General features: G+C 44.4%; 1 protein-coding gene across 2 annotated transcripts in view; it reads left to right on the forward strand.

Moving 5' to 3' along the window:
- The window catches only part of LOC134541635 (nuclear pore membrane glycoprotein 210-like), a 94,831-nt gene that overhangs the window by 32,783 nt on the left and 37,056 nt on the right, over positions 1-24,992 (forward strand). The window lies entirely within an intron of this gene.

Consider the following 24,992-nt stretch of genomic DNA (forward strand, 5'->3'; position numbering starts at 1 on the left):
AGCCGGCCGAGAGCGGATGTCTCTGCAGACACCCCGGGGACATCACCGTAATAAAACAAAAGGCACTCACTTCCTGATACGTCTGAACACTATTTTAGGGGCGAAAAGAAAAGGTTACAATATTATTAATTACCAATAGGGATGCGGCGCATTGCAGCTAAGCGCCCTCTTGCTGTAGTTTGTGGCACGCAGTTTAAATCTCACACGACTACGTACGTCACGGTACAAATGCCGGAAAGGAAAGGTGTGGGAAAGGGAACGGAGGATGATCAGGCTCATGGGGCGAAGCCCCGGCTGACGTCAATTGCCCCCCCCCCCCCCCCTTGAGTAGCCTGTCATGCCTAAGTTTCCTTTGGTGCCTGGTGGGCGTGGTCGCTCCTGGTGTGCGCGCTGCCTTCCAACGTCCGTATCGCACAACAGCTGGGTTCCCGCGCGGGCACGCGGGTTCGCAGTTGGTATCGCGGCGCCGGGAGGACTGGTGTCTCTGACGTGGGATCTTCCTCCCTCTGCGCCGTCTCGTCCTCCTGCGGCTCCTCCACTGTCACGCTGAATGTAGAGTCTCCCCCCGCTTCATCTGGTTCCATACTAGTGGCTGAGGCTCTGGTTGGTCTGTCATTTCGGCCGTGTCACTGAAAGGTGAGGCCCCGTCCCCCGAGTCCTCGAACAATCGTCTCGGCCGGGTAGTCGTCGTTGCCACGGGCGTCTCCCGCTCCGCCTCTACTTCCGGGAAGCCCCTAAACCCGCCCTCGTCCGTGTCCATTGGGGTGGTCGTAACCGGTTGTGCTTACGCTCCGTCGTCCACCACGTGCTCCACCTCATCCTGCCGCGTCACTCCTCCGCCATCCATCACGTTCTCCGCCTCCTCCTCTTCTTGCCACGCTATCCTGATGTCGTCTCGATGGTATTTTGCGGCGGGTAGTTTTATCACAACTGCCGTGGGTCCCGCTTTGATCACCGTCACCGGGCCGAGCCACTTCAGCGCTAGTCCGGCGCAGAAGTTGCGGCGGCCGGAGGAGAGTGGGTGAAGTCGGGCATAGACCAGCTGGCCGGGGCTCAAGTCAGGTGGCGGGCGAGTCGTCTCGGGTGTGCGCTGTGCCTGGTAAGCCGCCTGGTTGCATCGCGCGGCGTCATGCGTTTCGGCCAACCTTCACAGGCACCCGTCGGGGCTCTCTACGTCTGACTCGACCTGGTGTTGTTGGCGCACATGGTATTCCCCGGGGAGGGTGAGGTTCCGCCCCTGGACCATTGTGGCCGGTGACTCGCCGGTTGCAGTATTCACCCGCCGTCGGATGCAATACAGTATGTTGGGGATGTGGGCATCCCACTGGGCGTGGTCGTCCGAGAGTCTCAGCCGCAACTGCACTTTCACCTCCTGATTCCATCGCTCCGTGGGGTTTGCGTGTGGGTGGTAAATGGGTGTGGTGTGCATAATGACCCGCACTTCCTCCCCAGCTGTGTCCACTGACGCCCAACAAACTGAGTGGCGTTGTGTGTCAACAGGACACGTGGATAGCCCCACCTAGGAAAAAACTTCGTCGCCAGAGTGCGTGCAATGGTGCCGGCACGGGCTTTCGCGAGGGGATACGCCTCCACCCAACGAGTGTAGCAATCTGTCACGACCAGTAAGAATCTCTTCCCTCGCGGCGATCGTGGGTACGGCCCCATCAGGTCAAGGGCGACCGTGTGGAAGGGCTCGGGGGGTTGCCTAGGTACCTGCTGAGCTGTCCCATCTGTGTGGTGCGCCTTGTGCCGTTGACAGTGTCTGCATCTCCGCATGCAATCCCGTACAAACTGATTCACCCCTGGCCACCCCTGGCCAGTAGAAGCGCTCCCGTATGTCATGCTGCGTGTGGTCTGCGCCGGGATGTCCCGCTAGTCGGTTCATGTGGAACATGTCGAAAACCTCTCCACGTGGTGGACGGTGCGAAAGTTCGCCGCGGGTTGTCTGTTCCCTTCAGTCGCGCCTGGAGTAGTCCGTCCACTACCCGGTACCCCTCACACTCCGCCTCCCCGCAGCGACGCATGAGTTCTTGTGTGTCGGCGTCCGTCAGCTGGACCGCCCGCACGTATGTGTCCAGGTCGTCGTCGAGCTCCGCGCCTGGGGTAACGTCGGTGTGGTGTTCGGGACGATTGCGCAAAGTGCGGCGTTAGGTGTCAAGGTGTGGGGTGACCTAGGTGTGCGTCCGCTGGACGGCGGTAACAGCTCCTCCTACTTGGCGTCGTCGCGTGCTGTTGTTGTGACGTCTGGGTTACGTGACAGCTTGTCCGCTAACTCGTTATGTTACCCCGGCACGTGGTCGACCTTGAAATCTAGGGCCTGTAGGAGTATGGCCCAGCGAGTCAGTTTTGAGCGCTGCCCCTGCATGGTTGCTAGCCACTTCAGACATTGGCTGTCCGTCCTTAACACGAATGATGGCCCTTCCAAGTGCGGGCGGTAGCACCTCAGGGCCCAAACCACGCTGAGACATTCCCTCTCATTAACACTGTACCGTTGTTCGACGTCGCCGAACTTGGCGCTCGCGTATTCAATTACTCGGGGTCCGCCGTCATCGCTGAGTTGTATGAGGATGGCCCCTATTCCCTTCTCACTCGCGTCTGTTTGTATGATTATTGGCTTGTTCGGGTCCAGTCACGCGAGTAAGTGACACCGCTGGAATCTGCGCTTTAACTCGTCAAAGGCGTCCTGGGCTTCCACAGTCCACCGGAATGGTTGCTTTGGTGACAGCTGTTCGGTCATTGGCGCGGCTATTAATGAGAATTCTGGAATGAAGGCCCGCAGCCAGTTGTCTAATTCCAGAAATTTTTGCAGCCATTTACGCGTGCGCGGGGGCTCTTTGTTGACAATTACGTTAAGTTGTTTTTCTGTGGGCCGGTTTCCCTCTGCGTAAACCACCAAGCCCAGGAAATCCAGTTCTGCGGTCCCCAGGTGGAATTTTCCGCGATTACACGTGAGGCATGGCTTTCCAGGCGTTCTAGGACTAGAGCTAGGTGATGTGCGTGTTCTTCCCACGTCAGTTACCATGCAGTGTGCTGAGGCGCACTGCTTCCGTCACATCTTATTAATTACGTGATGTTTTTTTTTTTGTTTTCTTTCACCTGTGAGTGCGCCGTCCCTTGAGCGGAGTATTACCCCCCTTTTCTCCTTCCAGTGTTGACGTCAACGTGTCCCCTCTCTAGGCGCTTGTGGTGCGCGGAAGGATTTTGCTTGTCGCTTGTAACTATGCATGTGTGTGTTCTTACGCCGGACTAATTTCCTTAGAGTATAAAGGGGCTGGGCGCGCTCGCCTCGTTCTTAGATAGTACATAGTTCTAGTGCGAATAGTTTGTCGCGGGTGGTGCGTCCGGTCACCGGTCATGGGTGGGTGAGTGTTGGTGTGTAGTGGCTTGAATTCCCCTTCGCTTACGTTTGGCCGCCACGTTCAAAATTCTAAATTTTTCTTTTTTCATTTATACTAGTTCTTGCCCTCGGCGCCGCCCATGGCCAGGAATCCGGCCCGCTCCCGTCTTAGGAGGATATGTACATTTTGCACTATCGGGTTTCCTTCTGTTGCGTCTCTCGTATACTTAACGTAGAACGTACCTCGCTTCCTTATATTATCTGCTTAGGCTCACTATGAAAATGTGCGCGATGCGCCCCACCCCTGCAGAAACGCTATTCCCATATATACGTTGTTAGAAGTAATTAAAGACACGTTTCTGTGACACTAGTAATATTTACGTATGTAATATTAAAGTCTGTAACCACTGTTGTATAACCGAACTAAATTATACGCCCCACACGCGCGTGTACGAACTTAGGAGTAGAATTAAGTATTCAATGTTAACCTTAAGGTAGTACTGTATGACATATAAGACTTCTCGCCCGTGTAGCGAACACATATTGTAAGAGACACGGTTTGACGACTACGGTCACGCTCTACTCTATATTGTACTGTTTAGCTTAACGTGTTGTAAACTTTTGTATTCATGGAATACTTATGTATATCTTAATTTTGATGAGTTGGGATCTATTAAAAAGATTCTTGAAATCTTTCTTGTATATGAGTAGACTAGTGGTCATCCCTTAATGCAAAGTTACCCTTACACCAAGATATACTCTATTTATGCTGATTGATAGCCGTATGCTCCTCCCCGGCAGGTTGGAAAATATCACGATATATGGGAGGGGTCTGGGATACTTGCTTTAGTAAACGTACATCGTGGTATGTTTCAACCATATAATTATGTAGTCCAGGTATGCGGCCGCAAACTTGCTCGAATAATTATCCAGAACGCGTGTCATCATTCCCTGGAATGTGGCGGGGGCGTCCTGGAGGCCGAATGGCATCGCGCAAAATTGAAATCAACGCCCGTCAGGGGCCGCGAATGCTGTCTTGGGCCTGTCCACCTGTCGTATCGGCACCTGCCAATATTCAGATTTTAAGTCGACGAAGAAAATATCTTGGCGTTTCCCAGTCCCTTAAGTGTGTCGGCTATGTTCAACAGAGGGGGTGGTGCATTAATTGTTACCCTGTTAATAGGCTTAAAATTAACGCAAAAACGTAATTTTCCCTCCTTTTTCTCTGCCAGTATGACTTGAAAATTGTACGGGCTCTCGCTAGGCTCGATTATTCCATCCTGCAACATGTCCTGAACCTGATCTAGGATGGTTTGTTTACCGGCATGGCCGTAGCTACCGGGTGGGATAAACATTGGCTCGTGTGGATGGGTTGGGATGGCATGTTCAGCTATGGTGGTACGTTTTGCGGATCCGCGGATGCAAACACATTACACTGGTGATCGAGGACCTGCTGGATGATGGCATGCAACTCGGGGGGCACCCCGTGCTGAAACTCGTCGAGACTGACCTTGTTTACCGCTGGTGGAGTCTGCCTACCCAGCCCGTGGATGGTACGCCGCCCCTAGGTGCCGACGTGCCCGCATCCGGCCCGGACGTCGATGGCGGCGTGCTGCTCGTAGAGCCAGGGCAGCCCCAGGATGACGTCGCGCAGCCGCTCCACTACCAGCGCCGTCGTGGTGGACCGATGGTCCCGCACGTCCACCTCCAGCGTCGCGACGCCCTGGGTGTGGCAGACGTCTCCCGTGGTGGCCAGGATAAGTTGGCCTGGACGGGACTCGAAGTCGACGTGGCCGATCACGCGCGCGGTCACGCAGTTGTGGCTGGTGGTGGTGTCAACAAGCGCGTGGACTGCACGCACGTTGACAACCACCGGGATCCGCAACAGGTTGTCCTCCGCCGCTCCCACGTGACCCAGGAGGCGCCCCGCCGTTGTTGGTCTGTTGTTGTTGAGTGTGGCGGGGGAGGTGAGCCATTTCAGTTCGCCGCCCCCTGCGGCCCCTTTTCCCAACGGCCGCCTGGTCATGAAGTCAGGCCGGAACTTGTTCCGCACCGGGCAGTCCTCGTGCCAGTGCCGCGTACCGGAAGGGCACGTGTGGCATTGAGGTGGTTGGCTGCCGTCAGTGGTACGCCTCCGCCATGCCGGCTGAGAGGGGCCGCCTGACCCGGACTCGTCGCGCCGGGTGTCGCCCCGGGTAGGTGTGACGTAGGGCACCAGTGCCTTGGCGTCGGCGATCGCCACGTCCTCCTGCTTGCCGCTCGAGGTGGCGGTGCCCCTAGTCGGTCGTGCGGCCCACAGGTCTTACTCCACGGCGCGGGCATGCTGGATAAACTCCTCGGCCGGGCATCGCATCATCAGGCACAGATGTGGCCTGAGTTCTGGGCCCATCAGCTCCACCACCCGCTCCAGTACCTCCGTCGGCTCTTTGTCGGGGCACAGCCGCTTGTGCAGACGTATCTTCTTGATGACAAACACATCCGCCGTCTCTGTCACCCCTTGCTCGAGGCAGTACAGCTCCGCCCGCACTCTCATCTCCGCCTTAACGTCCGTAAATCTTGCCTCAAACTGCCTCGAAAACTCCGCCCACAGCATGTCATATTCATGGGTATTCTGCCACCACGTCTTGGCATCGCCTTTGAGCGTGTTACCGACTCTGTCCGCCCACTCGCACTCCGGTACTCCGTAGCGACTCAGACGTTCCCGGCACGTGCGCACAAATTTTCGCGGGTCGTCGCTGGTCCTCCCGGCGAACTCCGGCAGCTCGACGTGGCCTACAAGGGGCGTCCTGCCACGTGGTTCTCCGGTGACGTCCCTCACAGGGCTATGATTCTGCATGCTCGCTCGTCTCGTGTGGTGGCACCACTGGCACGTGTACCACTCGTCTTGAAACTAGGTAATTTCGGCCTTCGTGAAGCACGCCGTGTGCTTGAACTCACGACAGTTTCGGCACCAGCCGCCTACCCACGCGTCACCGTTGCACTCCGCGCCCATGCATTTCCCGTGTTCCGGCCCGTAATGTTCCGCCCGCACTGCCTGTTCGTGATACCGTGGTATTTCGTACTGCCCTAAGCACACGCACGTGTATATCCAGGATGTTCCTGCCGTCCCGCTCATCTGGCGCGGTCGTGCGCACATAACACAGTACAAGTTATTTGTTTTGAACAACTCACTCACCTGGATCGCGCCCGGATTATTGTTAAGTCCGTGATTGTCCGACATGGCTGTGTGTGGTGGTAAGACTGGTCGATTGTCCCTCTTCTCCTCGCTACGCGACGCGACGCGACTGGCAGTACACACACACACACTGACTGCGCCAAGTTGTTGTTTCGCGAGGAATGCGGCCACCTGGCTGCTCGCTGCGAATTCTCGGAAGCGCGCGCGCTCGGCTGGTCAAGTGGCCGGCCAGTCCTGTTATCTCCCGGCTCCGCTGGCTACCGCGCTCCAGTGTACAACCGCCTAACATGCGCCAACTCGTGTGGGCCTGGTATTCGTGACACGTTCAATATCTCGCCCCACGTTGGGCACCATTTGAGGGCGTACCGGTGTTACGATCTGAATTATTGGTGGAAATAGTGGGCGCCACCACGTGAGTGGGCAAGTGGACCCGGCTTGATGCTCTTGCTCAGGGCATTACGTGGCCCGTGTGCGGCAACATATTAGCCCTCCTGCTATTTAATTTTACATCTGTTCCTAACCGGGCCCGCTCTCAGCGTCGGGCACACTTCTACTTAACCGCAGTGGGCTCTTAAGGCGTCCCACATGCCGCTGACTGGGTTAAGGACCCACGTGGCCCCCCCGAACACAAAGACACGTGGTTCAATTAAGTTGGTTTTATTTACTTTCACGTTACACCCTCATACAATCTGTCCTTTACACTGTTAAAAAAGGCCCGAGGCACAAATCGGTTTAGTTGAGGAGGCGGACCACACACGAGGTCGCCTCAAGCTTTTACTTATAACACGGGTGGTTAAAAACTCTGGAGAGTAAAGAAATCACTAATTAAACAGCCCCACCGACCGAGAGAGGCCCCGAGGAAGGAAAGAAAACGATTTGAATTATTTAACTGAACAGAACTACTTATCGGTGAGACAACGGTGATGTCCCTGGGGTGTCTGCAGAGACGTCCGCTCTCGGCCGGCTGAAGAAGGAGACTGGTGTGAGACAAGGGCTTGCGGCAGGAAACATGGCGCCCTTCTCGCCTAACACAATCACCGTTACATCTCTGCGACTGCGTGCCCCGGGTTATTATAGAAAATAACACGAACCCTTCATAAAATTACCAGATACACATCCATGACCAGACCGTCTGAAATAATTACTTATGTGGTAAGTTAGTTTGAATAAAGTTATATGTTGGTTCCGTCGTCGCCCGCTAGGGAGCATCCTTGTACGTGCTTGCACGTACTTTATTACAAAAATATAACATATTATAAAAAGAAAAGGCACTCACTTCCTGATTCGTCGGGACACTATTTTAGGGGCGAAAAGAAAAGGTTACTATATTATTAATTACATATAGGGGTGCGGCGCACTGCAGCTAAGCACCCTCTTGCTGTAGTTCGTGGCGCGCAATTTAAATCTCACACGACTACGTACGTCACGGTACAAATGCCGGGTGGGAAAGGGAACGGAGGATGATCAGGCTCATGGGGCGAAGTCCCGGCTGACGTCACCTTCATTACAGAACAGGATGTCAGACCCCTCTATAAAATTTTTTCAATATCTTAAAGGCCCTATTATGTTACGTTTTTATCGGGAAGAAAACCATTCCGAAAACTTTCAGCAGACACTGGTAAGACTTAAACACTAAATAAGTTACTAAATTAGCCCACAACATTGGTATGAAAGTTTATAGTTTTCTGGCTGCTCCAGTTCAGCCAATAAACAAAAAGTAGTAAAAAAATTTTAATACAATAATTTTAAGTAAATATTTTTAAGTTTAGTTTGTTACGTTAACTTGACAGTTTAGAGTATCGTCACAACATGGAAACACATTTGTAAGCAGTCCTGCCTGGAGATTACTTTCTTTTTAGTGTGGCAAAGAGAAGGAAAAAAATGTAAAGAACTGGTGCAAAACATTTGCCTACAAATGTATGTATATGGTTGGACATTTTTTCCAGATAGATAATACATAGCAATCAACAGGATGTATGTCCACCCTCACCCACTGGTGTAGCTAGTCATCCTCATTCATCATGACAGCTCTACCAGAATAAAAGCTTGTTTTACATGGCATGCATTCACTGACCAGGAAAAGAAAGGAACATGTTGAGGCACTGTTTTCCATTTCCATACACCTAAGAAAACTACTTAATGTATATTCTTTTTCAATTAATTGTTGGTTTTTCAGGATTATTGCACTTGCGTGATAAAAGTTTTAAGTCTTTTGTATTATGACTTTCAGAATAAGTTTGTGGGTCTGCAACTTACAGTGTTTTATAGCATAATTGTATCACATTTTATACTAAAATAAAGTTTGAAAAGTAGGGGTGCTACTTTTATGAGAGAAAAAATTTTTTGTTAGGTAAAGTTATTCATAAAAACAAAACCCATTCATGGAAAGTACATTTATTTAAAAAGTAGAGTATACAAAAGCACGCTTAACAATTTAAATTAATAAGTCATGCAACAAACACCTTTCTTCAACTTTAAATATAAAAACATAATCTGTGGCCCAAATACGAGCCTGAACTAACGCATAACTATCATCGTAGTACACACTTACCATGAAAAAGTGCGGGCCATCAAATGTAGTAACTCGGCACTCGACAGAGAGTGCGATGCGCGGTGCATGCAATCGGTGAGACATCGATATTCGACTAACTGTGCGCACTCTAAACAGGACGCAACACAACCAAACATGAATGATGCCATCTAGCGCTGGCTACATTTTTATAAGCGGTACACTACGGCTACGCAGACGAACAGATAAATGTTATAACATTAAAAAAATCTTTAAAAGAAAATTGACACATCATACAACTTTGTATTTTCGTTAATTAAATAAGTAAGTGGTAATTACCGAATAAATATTAATTTCTACTTAAAAATACATTGTTTTATACAGAAAAAAGGGCTCAGAATCTAATAGCGGGTGCAAAAACATCATGCGACGTTTACGTGAGAGGTTTTTTTATCCTAATTTTGACGCCCTAAAATATCAGTGCGACAATTATGCAATAAAACAGGGTAACCTGACAATATGATGAGTTGGAAATTGTGCCGTTAATTAGTAATTTCGACACGATATATTTTAAATTTTTATTATGATTTTAAATTTTTTTGTGTGGAAATTTTATTTGCTCTACTATAGTGTGATTTTAATTTGTTAGTCTGGTGTACTCCTCTGAGTTAAACTTTGTCTCAGTGCTCTGAAGCCCCTTTCCCATCGGCGTATCGGATATTTTGCTGGCCTAATCCCTGACTGGCAGACAGCTTACCATTTCCCCCGCCTTCAGTCACGCCTCAAGCCTGTAATATCATTTCTCTTCGTGACCCAAACTGCATATACAAGCCTGTAGCTTGCAGGCGACCAGTTCTCAGAGACGAGCTGAGATTGGCCTTTTTCATCACGTATTAGTGTTAAGTTCGCTCCTCTGCAGGCACGACGGGACGTAGATTCCCAGCAGCGTTGCATTTTACCCTCTCACCCCCCCCCCCCCCCTCCTTCTCAGTTCCAAGTAAGACCAATGACCGGTCGTAACCCCCTGGGCAACAGTGACCGTCCTCAAGGTCTCCTCGCAAAAAACGAGTGCGCCAAAACTGATCGCAAGCGCTACCTAGCGACCAAGTCGCGAACTTCTCCGCTAGCCTACCCTCTAGGGCGCCAGAGAGCAGCACCTGCTTTCCCTTGAGTTATATGGACGCCGTGGGCGAGTCGATTGTTTTCAACTCAGACCCCTCCGACAGAGTTCTCTACTGTCGCCCAGTGATGCCAACGTCAAAACTCCTGCCAGAGTTTTTTTTTTCGCCCGCATTCGGGCAAGTTCGGAATCTTTCGGCGGCCCAGACCCCCTCCACCTGTAAGAGCCGGCGCCCCCTTTTAATTACGAGACGCGGTTTGCTGCGACACAGATCAGCGCGCGTCACGTTTGCAGACAGATCTCCGGCGAGCTCAGAAGACTCTGGAAGACTTCATCCGACCGCTAGCGACTATGTAATCGTCCTAGATAAGGGATGCTATCCCTCAACTAAATTCAAGTAGATTAGTCTGTCTGCATAGTGTTAGTAATTTTTTTTGTTTTGAAATTTTCCCTTTTTAATTTTTTTAACTATGAAGAAATCATCCGCGCCCAGCCGCGCAAATCGCGAGCTACGGACCATGGCTGACTCCGCGATGGCAGCTTGAAGGCAACTCCCCTGTTTTGGTGAGTGATAATTCGCGACCTCCCCTACCTCCCCTTAGATTTTTCCGGGCATTTCTTGCCCCATGTACTATCTGTATTCAAGTCCTAATCAGTCTTGATTTGGCTTGTTACAGTCAGGGGTTTCGACCTCCCAGCGATGCACATATTCAGCTAGATTCGAGATCCAGCAACTACTGGTGGACGAATTGTCCATCAGTATGTTTTTCGGCAGTCCGAGATCCACCCATTAGAAGAAGCAGCTTCCTTCCATTCTACTGTTCGGCATTTTTAACTCCACACCTGGAAGACTCGGGTGATATGGTTTCTATTTCTATTCCCCCCTTTTTTAAAGACAAACCAGCGATAAGTGACTATCCACTTAATCCACTGATATGGTAAACTAATCAGCGACAAATTTAATGTAGTAGAACCTTGCAAGTTGTAATAATGTATCAATACAATGTACTTTGTTTTAAATAATCGCGTCCGGCCCCTTTTCGTTTTTTTTTTTTTTTTTTTTTTTTTTAAATCTTGGAAACTTGTTAAAACCTTTTGTATGTAAAGTAATGGAAACAAGATAATTCATCAGGGCAAATAAAACAGGGAAACTATAGATCAAGTTAATCGTGTAGTTTTTATTTATTGATTTTAAACGATCCACCAACTTCCTCCTTGCTTGTTACAGGAAGTTCCTAAATTTTGTTTGTTCCCCACCTCGTGCCGCCTCTGGTAAATCAATTTATTTAACTTATTTTTTTTATCCAGCAAGTTTCCAAGGCTCTTTTTAATTAATTCAAAATAATTCAATTTTGAGGCACGAGGGGTGTTACAACTTGGTAGTAGAGCGTGGTTTCCGGTTTTATATGCATACCTGAATAATATAAGCAAAAAAAAAAAAATTAATTTAATTTTTTTTGATGATAGCAATTTTGTAATAATATTGTAAACTCATCGCTGGTACACCCTGTAGTTATATTGCTTTTCTATTTTAAAATTTATTTTGAGTTTTACGTCCCACTGGGATTGTGTTTGCGCACAGTGAGACTACGCGCGGCCCCGTCGCGTCGCGTCGGCGCTACGTCCGTGGAGGCAGCGTGCCTTATCAGGCACGCGTGTCATTCTCCCTGTCATCCTCTTCACCCCTCCCCTTCACGCCTCACCGGCTGGAGGAGGCAAGGTCATGCTGTTGCCCCCGTGTCCGGCAGCGTAAATAATGCGTTACAATCTAGTTTGTTCCTCACGGCCGACAGTGCCCTGAGTTTGTCTAAATTCCTCCTTTTATCTGTGTTTTTTTTATAGCACATCCGCCTGCAAACCAGGCCATCTTTGTAAAAAACTCATCATAGAAGTCCTTTCGGACATCGTGGTATTTTTTTGTTTTGTCTCTCGGCGTCTTGCGCGCGCCGACGTGTTATCTCTTCACCACATGACAGGACCGCCAACCGCGCGGAACCCCCTCTCCTCTCCCGTGTGCTCCACCCATGGGCCACGTATTTTGTAAACAAACTACCCATGCTTTGTATGTCCTAATAATATAATTTTTATGTCACAAAACAGGCACTACAAATAATCTATACTGCATTAATTCTAGCAGCAAAGTATTTTCTTAATCTAGGGAAACGTAAATTATAACATAATATGTTTATATAACTTAAAATAATATTAACAATACAAATAATATGATAATATAAATATTTTGTTTTAGCTAATGTTAAGAAACGTCCATTGTTTACTATTTCTAAGTATCTTAAAATTAACAATTAAGTATTTTAATAATACATAAAATAAATCTAAATATGGGTCCATTCATTAAGTAACATAAAATAAGAATATGTGCATAAGTAATTTTAACAAGTACTCTAATCATATTGCATCGTTCACAAGCAAAGTGAATATACTTCGACGTACCATTTCATTGTGTCACCATACACACCCATGTGCCTGGCGTTTGTTTAGATTTATTTCATGATCACCCAAAGAGAGGTGCAATCACTCGTGCCTATAAGAAAAGGCCTGAATTAAATTGTTTATATACATGGGTTGAATCCCCAATACTTTTTACGCTAGTCATGAGGTGAGGAATTTATTGTAAGATAGAGTACTATACATTTTTTTTAACGTCGAGTTTTCTATGAGCAATTGACCAATTAATCTAAGAATGCAAGGTAAAGGATAAATAATATTTTTGTAATTATGAATTTTGAGTAAACAAGTTATTAACTTTTATATTTTTTGGATCGGTGTTTATTTCCTTTACAAGGTGGTGTACAGCTATGTAATTTTAAACATCTAAATTTTTTTCATTATCCATTGTTCATCCAAATTCGTTGATCTTTCGGGTTTCGAACCCGAACTAACTCAGGGGTGAAATTCCCTCGTAGGTCTCTCTGATTCAGCCTGATGGTCTGATCAACCGTCAGAGCTTGAACATATTGAGCCTATGTGAGTTAATAAATGTAGGTATCCGGGACAGAGGTGTACTTCGCTTTTAAGCAAGTATTAAATTTATCTATTTCGTCTGATCCATCGTCAGATTGTGCAGAGCTATGACTCAATGCCTTCGACTTCTTATGGACAGCGAAACAATTATGTACAGGGGTTATATTCCCAAATTTAGTTTGTAAGTTACGGGTTACCATACCCATTTACAGGGGTTACAGTCCCCATTAGTCACTGAGTGCTCAAGGACGCATTTCCCTTGTTTCGGCCTCAGTGCTTTTCGGCCTCCCTCACAGCGCCCATTTTGTGTTCCTACACGATATCAAATATCTGAGATCAACGGGATGAATTTCATTTCATTAATATAACAACGGCATAAATAGTTGTAAGCTTTCAGGTACCTTAAGGTTAAGCTTTAAATTTAATTTTTTATTTATTAAATGATTTTAAGGATTTATTTTAAATAATTCAAACCAAGTTTAAATGGACTCTATTTAATTATTAATCTTGTCTTGGACTAAAGAGTTACAGTCAAAGGTCATGGAATTAATTCTGCTTTATTACAAGTAGTAGGGCAACAGGCATTTTTTTTATTTTTCTTTTAGCTCATTAATAATAATAAAATCAATCATATTAAAATACGTATTCCCCAGAAATTAAGCAGCTACGAGGTGACTAGTCTCATTTTAATATTTAAGGTAATCACCGAGAGTACTGAAATACTTTCAACCCCCAACGAGAGGTCGACTTAATTAATTTGTGTATGTTGGAGCATCCCGTTTCTAGGCTAGCACAAGCTAGGTAATTTAAGATATTTTAATTTTTAATTTTTACATACCTTAGTTCAGTCTTTAACAAGCTACTTGACGTAAATAGTTTAACTTTTTTTACTCAGAAATACCTCTCTGATATTTTTTGAATCTTCATGAATCTTGTTCCACGATTTCTTATATTTAATTTCTGATTACGTTCCTTTTTTTTAAAATAACCATAATTCGTAAAGTAAGCAAGAATAATGTTTGTAGTGTTTTTGTTCTGATTTTGCGTTAATACTTGTACATGTTTATTCCTTTATTTTTTGTACGTAAATGTGATGTACAGTGACGTACATAGAGTCTGAGCACTGAAGCTGTAACATCTAGCCATTTTTCTTTTTTCTTTTGCATTCTACCCCAAAGTTGTATTTCTTTTAAATCGTTATCGATGAGATTGTTTATTTAAGTAAGAGCTACGTGACTTCTAGACGGCAAACTGGTTTCTTTTATGTGTTTTTCTAAAATAGGAGCTAGGTCAAGCTAGCCAACGAGCGGCGCAAAAGTTAGGGTCCTCTGAGCCAACGAGCCATGACCAAGGTCCTCTGAGTGAAATATCTCATGACCATTTTCGAGTGTTCTTTGTGTTACATTCCCACCACTCATCTTTGGACGGCCTATGTTCAAACCCCCTTCTCAGGCAGTGCGAAGCCTATCAGCAGTCATGGAAGATCTAACCGCTCCCTTATAATTTATCCCTTTTTGATTTATAATTGTTGGCTTATTGCGTTTTACATTGATTTAAATGATTTAAATTTGAGTGCGAAGAGTCGTTAATTTATCGTTTTGTTTGCAGAAATCTTTTAAATAATAAATATTAGTTAATAATAATAAACATCAGAGTGGTATGCGATGAAATTGCTTAATTTATCGAATATTTAATATTTTTACATTCATTCCTACGGATCGTTGATCTTTTGAGGTTTTCATCCCCAATCATTTAAAATTCCGCCAAGGGAATTCCACCCTTAGGTCTTGTGTCACTCTGGGACTGAGGCTCTGTTTCGCCTTCGGGCAAGCAGCAAATTTGACTGTCTTCTCCATCGCCTGACTGTGCAGGGCTGAGTCCCAATGCCTTCGGCTTCTTATGGAAAGACTATTTTCAGGGGTACACAAATCCCCACCTTTCATAACTGGCACCCGACGGACCAAGTTCCGGTTCCGGCCCAGTGTTTTCGGCCCGCCTCACAGCACCCATGTTCAGAGTTTTTGTCACGTGACATCATTCCCAACATCTGACATCAACGCTCCTCATGACATCATTCACCGTTAAGGGTAATTTAAATAATTATATACAACTTCGATTTGATCACAATATTTATTTATAAGTAGTAGGATACAGGCGGACCTAGTACTAGTTCTACTGAGCAGTGTAAGTGTTGTTTTTTTTATTTTCCCTATATGTTCCGCATTCAAGCGGGGGAGTATGTGACGTTAATTAGTAATTTCGACACGATATATTTTAAATTTTTATTATGATTTTAAATTTTTTTGTGTGGAAATTTTATTTGCTCTACTATAGTGTGATTTTAATTTGTTAGTCTGGTGTACTCCTCTGAGTTAAACTTTGTCTCAGTGCTCTGAAGCCCCTTTCCCATCGGCGTATCGGATATTTTGCTGGCCTAATCCCTGACTGGCAGACAGCTTACCATTTCCCCCGCCTTCAGTCACGCCTCAAGCCTGTAATATCATTTCTCTTCGTGACCCAAACTGCATATACAAGCCTGTAGCTTGCAGGCGACCAGTTCTCAGAGACGAGCTGAGATTGGCCTTTTTCATCACGTATTAGTGTTAAGTTCGCTCCTCTGCAGGCACGACGGGACGTAGATTCCCAGCAGCGTTGCATTTTACCCTCACCCCCCCCCCCCCCTTCTCAGTTCCAAGTAAGACCAATGACCGGTCGTAACCCCCTGGGCAACAGTGACCGTCCTCAAGGTCTCCTCGCAAAAAATGAGTGCGCCAAAACTGATCGCAAGCGCTACCTAGCGACCAAGTCGCGAACTTCTCCGCTAGCCTACCCTCTAGGGCGCCAGAGAGCAGCACCTGCTTTCCCTTGAGTTATATGGACGCCGTGGGCGAGTCGATTGTTTTCAACTCAGACCCCTCCGACAGAGTTCTCTACTGTCGCCCAGTGATGCCAACGTCAAAACTCCTGCCAGAGTTTTTTTTTTTCGCCCGCATTCGGGCAAGTTCGGAATCTTTCGGCGGCCCAGACCCCCTCCACCTGTAAGAGCCGGCGCCCCCTTTTAATTACGAGACGCGGTTTGCCGCGACACAGATCAGCGCGCGTCACGTTTGCAGACAGATCTCCGGCGAGCTCAGAAGACTCTGGAAGACTTCATCCGACCGCTAGCGACTATGTAATCGTCCTAGATAAGGGATGCTATCCCTCAACTAAATTCAAGTAGATTAGTCTGTCTGCATAGTGTTAGTAATTTTTTTTGTTTTGAAATTTTCCCTTTTTAATTTTTTTAACTATGAAGAAATCATCCGCGCCCAGCCGCGCAAATCGCGAGCTACGGACCATGGCTGACTCCGCGATGGCAGCTTGAAGGCAACTCCCCTGTTTTGGTGAGTGATAATTCGCGACCTCCCCTACCTCCCCTTAGATTTTTCCGGGCATTTCTTGCCCCATGTACTATCTGTATTCAAGTCCTAATCAGTCTTGATTTGGCTTGTTACAGTCAGGGGTTTCGACCTCCCAGCGATGCACATATTCAGCTAGATTCGAGATCCAGCAACTACTGGTGGACGAATTGTCCATCAGTATGTTTTTCGGCAGTCCGAGATCCACCCATTAGAAGAAGCAGCTTCCTTCCATTCTACTGTTCGGCATTTTTAACTCCACACCTGGAAGACTCGGGTGATATGGTTTCTATTTCTATTCCCCCCTTTTTTAAAGACAAACCAGCGATAAGTGACTATCCACTTAATCCACTGATATGGTAAACTAATCAGCGACAAATTTAATGTAGTAGAACCTTGCAAGTTGTAATAATGTATCAATACAATGTACTTTGTTTTAAATAATCGTGGGCCGGCCCCTTTTCGTTTTTCTTTTGTTTTTTTTTTTTAAATCTTTGAAACTTGTTAAAACCTTTTGTATGTAAAGTAATGGAAACAAGATAATTCATCAGGGCAAATAAAACAGGGAAACTATAGATCAAGTTAATCGTGTAGTTTTTATTTATTGATTTTAAACGATCCACCAACTTCCTCCTTGCTTGTTACAGGAAGTTCCTAAATTTTGTTTGTTCCCCACCTCGTGCCGCCTCTGGTAAATCAATTTATTTAACTTATTTTTTTTATCCAGCAAGTTTCCAAGGCTCTTTTTAATTAATTCAAAATAATTCAATTTTGAGGCACGAGGGGTGTTACAAAATGATTTGTGGCCAATTGCTTTTCTTCGTTACTGTGGCCACATAATTGTTCTCTCTAACAGAAAGGATTAATTTTCAATAAAATATAACATTCCACATCAAAGAAGTACATTCTAAAGAATTTTTACTTTATTTGATTCTGAATTAATTACTCATGTTGTCCAGTGACTGGGAAAAACAGGAAATGCTTTCCCAGAAAAATTACGGTAATTATAAATGTTTTTATTTGAATTCCAGAAACCATTTGCAATTTAAGGAGCATGCATGAATATGTGTATACAGGTATAAGTGATGGTAGAAAATTGTTGTGCTCTTTCATGAATAGACAGAGAATGGGGAAGGTGGACCTGTGTGAAGGTTCAACTAAGCAAATAAAATCTTTATAGATATTTGATTCGAGTTAGCAGGAAAATTTTTATTAATTTCGTTGGAAGCTTCGAACATGATGCGAAACTGTAAAAGCACCGGTAGCCTAACATTTATGCCTGGCAGTAGAGGCACCATGATTGTCTTCCTTTCAACACACTATTAGTATTAATGGTGACTTAATTGATTAATAAATAGATTTTATTTTAGTAAACAAATGAACAACTAATTTAAGTGATATGAGCATTTCTTTCTTTACTATCTGAAATATACACACACCATACATTACACACATACATACACACACACATTCACTCACTCACTCACTCTCTCATGCCTACACACACATACTCTCTCATGCACACACACGCACGCTCTCTCATACATGCACACACACACTCACTCTCTCATGCATGCACACACACACTCACAAATGCATGCACACACACACTCTTTCATGCACATTCGTAAGTATATAATGTCTTAAAAACGATGATTTACATTAGTAGCAATGTAAAAAAAAAATAATTTTCACATGTACACAAATGTCTCTTTCAAAAAAAAAAACACATATATGTTTATATTTCCTTATAAGGATAATTATTATAGTGAGTCTGTTAATTACACTCAAAATAGAAACCACAAAATGCAGAAATTTTGTCTTTAATAAGCTATCCAACTGATACCTTATGATGTAGTTAATTAAATTTATTTTTTATCAACTATAGAAACAATAAACAGAATATGGGGAAGACAAATGTTTTATATTTCAAGCAGTAAAGAAAAAAAAATGCTTGAATCACTTAAATTTGTGTTCATTTATTTAAGTATTACGATCATGGTACAATTATATTATATATACACTTTGATTAAATAAAAAAAACACACTTTATATTTTTAATGCTACTTAATATTATAAACGCGAAAGTTTGTAATAACAGATGGATGTTTGTTACTCTTTCACGTAAAAACTACTGAATGGAATAGAATGAAATTTGGTCTACAGCTAGCTTATAGCCTGGATTAACACATATACCCCATATTAATATGAAATTCCATCCCTAAGGGAGTGAAAAAGTGATAATTTCATTTTATAACAGAAAAAATCATAGGTCATAGACATACAAATAGTGAGAAGGTGTCATTTCTCTATGTCTGACACGCGATCATACACATAGTAAGGTCTGGAAAATTAATATTTTTCTCCTTGGTGAGACCAGTCCGCTCAGTGGAGCTCGCAGCGGCTAGCAAAATAAAGGCGCTAATAACAGTTTTGTTCTTAACTTCGTCAATAGATAGAGTTGCCTTGAATTTTAAATGCACCATCGTTTGATGCGTTTGTCATGTCTTTAATTTTCGTTTGTTTGTGCCGTATGCGTTCCTATACCATTCATCCGATTGCGATGAAATTTTGGTGATTTGTTATGCGCATGGCCATGAAGGTTACTGAGACGGTATAACTATATTTCAATAGTTGGAGCACGAATCGTGTCAAAAAATGTGTTTATTTCATTTTATATAGTGGCACTTAGTCTATTTTTGTTGTATAAGTGCGCACGCATGACACAATTTATTTAAATATAAAAGAGAGACAGAGATAGAGACGGAGAGATAAGCTGAGATAGAGCGAGGTATAGAGAATTAAATGGGTTAGATAAAGATATACCTATAGATGTATAGAGCTATATAGAGACATATATAGAAGATATAGAGATAGTGGGAAGTATATATGTAGATATAAAGAGATAAATAGAGATAGAGAGATACATATATGTATATAGTTGTAGATAGAGATAAATATATATAGAGAGATGGATAGATGATTTGTATATGTAGAACTACTTTGAACATATTATAAACCAAACTGAATGAGGCATTGCAATGCAGGCCGAGCATTAGATAGATAATGGAATCTTTTCAATATTAGTAATCTCTTATTTTCAGCTTTTTTCTATATTGCTTTATAAAGTCTAAATTACATACAGACAGGTAAATAACTATAAACTGGCAGAACAACATCTGTCGGGATCTGAAAGTGATATAGATTAATTTTCACACTTGAAATTCAATTTAAGAAGACAATTACTAACTACACCCTGTGTTCAGCCCGGGCAACGCGGGGTATTGCAGCTAGTAAAATATATTTTTTAAAGTTATATATATTTTTAAGATTTTTATAGTTTATTTCCTTCAGGTATTTTATAAATTAAGTATAATGCAATTTTGCTGAGAAATGTATTCACAATGTGATTCAATTACACTATTATTTTTAACATTTGATTCAATATTAGCATTGCATTGAAAAACCACTATTCGCCCCAGTCCAGGGGAATGAACTACATTTCTTTCTTCTCTTTTGTGGTGACTGTTTTTTGTTAATGCCAGAAAGAAAGGAAGGTTTCAGGAATCTGTCGATGGGTGGGCTAGCTGGACTTTAAAAATAAAGGCAAGGGGGAAAATTTGGACCTGAAACTGCTTTGCATGAAAACGTGACTCCTCTTTTGGCTTTCTCTTCCCATTATTCTAAGAGAGGGAAATGTATCTCACAGCTTGAGTTGTATGTACGTCACATTTACTTAGCAACCTGTTAAGGCAAAGTAGAGCACAGTTAAACACATTTGTAGTTAAGTTGACAATATTGTTGAAAGTTGGGAAAACAGGTACAGAAAGAATAACCCCAATAATTAAATACAGTTCAGTTTATTAACTAATAATTACACTATTTCTTGAATTATAAATATTTAAACATCATGAGTCCACTATTTAATATTGCCTCTGGAGCTTGGCTCGACAGTGGCTCTCTCTACTGCTTGTCTCTTACCTTACCACACACCTCTGTGCCAGCACTGCTCTCTGGTCCATCCTTCCGGATGCTTAAGTCCCTGATGCTGATCTTCGCACACGAAGCTCACTGCCCGCTATCGCTCATTAAAGGGGTAAGTCGCCCTTTTCTCCTCATTGGCCTTGCAGGTCATCCTTGTTGGATATGTTTTGTGAGACACATAAGTCACGAAAGTAATTTTGTTTTATTTGTATTTGCTACATAGACTTTGATTTGACTTCCTTTGTTTAGGTGCCATCTTGTTTTTTTGTATGTGTACGAATGTTGTTATCGTTGCAGCCATGTCGGCTATGTGTGTACTGTGCGATACTAGTAAACAGAGAGTGAGTTAAAAGCAAAAGGTTGGCTACATCATTTATTGAAACTTACAACAGGTTATGGGCCCAGGACGTCTTTTGCGAGTGATGAGATTGTGACTGTGATTGGCAGTGAGTCGGTAAAGTTGCCGATCGGCACACGTGGCAAACTGTGGTTCAAGATGGCTTTGCACGAAAATACAGAATATAGAAGCAACATCCCGCGGCTGGATTCCAAAAATTACTTTGCATGGAAGTTACGGGCAAAGGCCGAACTTATACAAATTAACTGTTGGAATGCTATAGAACAAGGATTTGTGCCACAATGAATGCGGATCAAGAAAGGGTTAACAGGAAGGCTTCTGCATTTATGTACAAAAACGTGTCCGACTCATATCTTAACGATATTGCGGAATGTGTACTGGCGAAAGAAGCGTGGGAAATACTGGCGAACATACATATGAAGGTTATTTTTTTGCAAGGATTTAGATCACTAAAAGCTATGTTTTTTATCTCTAAAGGTGAAGGGGAGGAATTGCATGAATATGTGGCTCGTGTACAAACACAATACCAGAAAGTGAAATCGGCTGGTTGGGTGTACACGGACAAACAGATTGCGGGTATCGTCCTCCTTGGACTCCAGTGGGACTGGTGGAAGAGTTGGAAAAGGAACCTAATCTATCGATCAGGTTGGTAAAAGCAAGACTTTTAGAAGAAGGTAATGAAGATCGGGAAGAAAATGAAGTTTCAGCACTTGCAGCAAAAGGCGATGGTCATCTAGGAGGTGCTCAAGCGTTCAGAGGGCGTGGAAGAGGAGGAAGACAAGGAAATGAAGGAACGGAGTATTGTAAGAACAGGTAAGTTGAAAGAAATACTCAAGGAAGTGACAGGTTATTTGGTACCCCCACTGATAGAAAGTGCTACAGGTGTAACGAGTGGGGTCACATGGCTAAGACTTGTGACAAAGTGAAGTGCTACAGATTCGGAAATAATGGACATTGGGCAAGTGACTGCAATAGGATGACCAGTCAATGCCTTATAACGACACAACTGGCAAGGAACAGGATAGGAATCTAAAACACAAGGCATTAGTGAGTGCTTGTGGCTTGGTTTCACCCATGAAAAACACTGTGGACTGGGTTGTAGATTCTGCTGCAACTGACCACATATCAAATCAAAGGGAACTGTTCCTCAACATGAAAGACTGCAAAGGGGAAATAACGATGGGTAAAGGTACAGCGAAGGTCAGTGGATGTGGTATGGTAGAGATAAAAATCACTGATGAATGTGGGGGGTGGACTCTCACTGTATCGGATGTACTGTATGTGCCAGAATTTAACTTCAATCTGCTCTCGGTAAGCAAGATGGCAAAAAAGGGTATTCGTCTGGAAATGAATGTCAGAGAAGCCATAGCTTACGATCATGACGAAATGTTTTTCAAGGCTCCAGTCTCAAATGGCTTATATGTCCTACACTCTGAAAATAAATTGGACAGTATTGCAAATGTAAATATGCCAAACCATGACGGTGAAATTAGGGATGCTACAGCGTTGAAGAATGTAATGGTGTGGCACCAAAGGCTTGGCCACCTAAATGAAGTAAGTATCAGAAAAATACCCAAACTGGAGATTGAGGGGAAGATACTTAATGCTTGTGACACTTGCATAAAAGAAAAATGACAAAAATGGGCTTTCCCCAAATGAGCGAAAGGAAATCTAAAGGACCACTGGAGCTAATACACTCTGACTTAATGGGAAAACTTCCTATGTCCTTGGGAAAGGCTCAATATTTACTAACCTACATAGATGACGACTATAGGCACCTTACCGTGAAATTCTTGGCGAAGAAGAGTGATGTGATTGCTGCATTCAAGGAATACCAAAATTAAGTTGAACTGCAGCATGATATCCGGATAAAGGGACTTCCGACAGATGGAGGAGGAGAGTATTGCAACAAGGGATTCGAGGCGCATCTCAAAAAATGTGGGATAGTGCACAGGAAAACCGTTGCTGAGTCATCGCAACAAAACGGTGTCGCAGAAAGAGCGAATAGAACAATTGTAAATTCCACCAGGTGTATGCTTGCAGAATCAGGCCTACCAAAGGAATTTTGGGCAGAGGCGGCAAATACTTTGGCATTCGTGAAAAATCTAAGCCCTTCCCCTGCCATAAATTTTCAGATATGCTTGGAGCTGTGGCGAGGGGAAACGGTGAAACTGAAGACATTCAATTTTCTGAGGGTATTCAGTTGCAGAGCCTGGATGTATGTGAATGGGAGAGATAAGTTGGATAGCAAAGGTGTCGAGTGCGTTTTCATAGGTTATGAAACAAACATTAAGGGCTACAGACTGTGGCAGTTAGAAGCTAAGAAGGTCAAAATTGCCCACAACATTATTTTCCAGGAGAGCAAATTTCCGTACAATGTGTGTGGTATGTCAACAGAGAACAAAACCATTGTGGTACTGCAAGAAAACTGTGAGGGCTTGCTGGAAACTGAGAAACATCATGAGAACGAGGAGGTAAGAGAAGGCACTGAACCAAGAACAAACGATGAGCCAAACTCCAATGACGCCCTGTCGGAAGACGAAGAACCCTTCTTGGGATGGGAAGAGGAACCGGTAGTGGAAATCAGGAGGTCTGCTCGACTCCTGTCAAGACACTCGGAAGCACCTTCTTGTCCATACAGGTGCATAACTATGTCTACAGAGTCTTGCTCCCACGAACCAAAGAGTGCTGAAGAAGCTCTAGGGGGCAGTGATGCGATGAATTGGAAAAGAGCGATGGATGAAGAAATTGAAAATTTGACAAGCAAAAACACTTATGAAGTATTTGACAGGCCCAAAGGAAAAAATGTTTTAGGGTGCAAGTGGGTCTTGAAATTAAAGGAGAGCTCGGATGGAAGCTCCGTACGGTACAGAGCAAGACTGGTAGCACGTAGGTTTTCCCAAATACCGGGGATAGATTTTACTGAAACTTACTCTCCAGTGGTGAAGAAAAAGACAGTTCGTGTCCTCCTAGCTTTGTCAGTGAAGTTGGGCTGGGTCAGGGAATACCTGGACGTCTTGGCTGCGTATCTGAACGGGGTCCTCACCGAGGAAATCTACATGGAGCAACCGCCGATGTACCAAAAAGGGAGTGACAAGGTCTGTAAACTGCTAAAAAGTATTTACGGCCTGAAACAGAGTGGTAAGGAGTGGCATGACACCCTTGATGGTATCCTAACTGGCCGGAATTTGAGAAGGTTGAAGAAAGACCCTTGCGTATATATAGATGACCACAAGGAACTAGTGGTATTTGTCTACGTTGATGACCTAGGCATATTCGGGACGCATGAGAAAGTGGAGTATATGAAAAAGAAGCTGTCTGGGACTATCGAAGTGAGAGCCATGGGGGAGATGACCAATTTTCTTTCAGTGAACATCATTTCCACAGGTGACTCTGTATTACTGGATCAGTCTCACTACATCGAGCAACTGCTGCGTACCTTTCAAATGACAAATGCAAGAGGAAAAGAGTTCCCCATAGAGATCAACCATGATGATGGAACAGATGCTGGAAACAAAGCTTTTGACAAGCACTTATACCGCAAAGCGATTGGGAGCCTACTACATTTGTCGCAAACAACAAGACCGGACATTAGCTTTGCAGTGTGCAGGTCTAGTCAAAAATGCGACACCCCAAACCTTAGGGACTGGCAAGATATTGTACATGTGCTCAGATACCTGAGACAAACCGAAGACTGGAGGTTGAAATTTACTAAACAAAATGGCGCTGCCATATTCTACTGTGATACAGACCTAGCCAACGATAGGCGTGACAGAAAGTCTATAACAGGAGTTGTGGCAACCTTAGCGGGAGGCCCTGTTATCTGGGTTTCGAGAAAACAGACCTGTGTTGCTGATTCCACTGCAGTTGCAGAATATTATGCAATCTACGAAGCAACAAAGGAAGCAAGATGGTTATCGCAGTTCATGTCTGAATTGGGGCAAGATGGCTCTGCGCCCAGCCCTTCCGTGATCCTCTCTGACGAGACGGCCATAGCCATGTGCAAGACATGGGAAGTGTCTGAAAGGACGAAACATATAGATATCAAATATCATTTTGTGAGGAGCATGACGGAAAAGGGGAAGACACAGGTTAAGCACATCACTGGCAGGGAGAACCCTGCTGATTT

This window comes from Bacillus rossius (genome assembly GCF_032445375.1).
Source record: "Bacillus rossius redtenbacheri isolate Brsri chromosome 4 unlocalized genomic scaffold, Brsri_v3 Brsri_v3_scf4_1, whole genome shotgun sequence".
In the NCBI taxonomy this organism is placed as follows: domain Eukaryota; kingdom Metazoa; phylum Arthropoda; class Insecta; order Phasmatodea; family Bacillidae; genus Bacillus; species Bacillus rossius.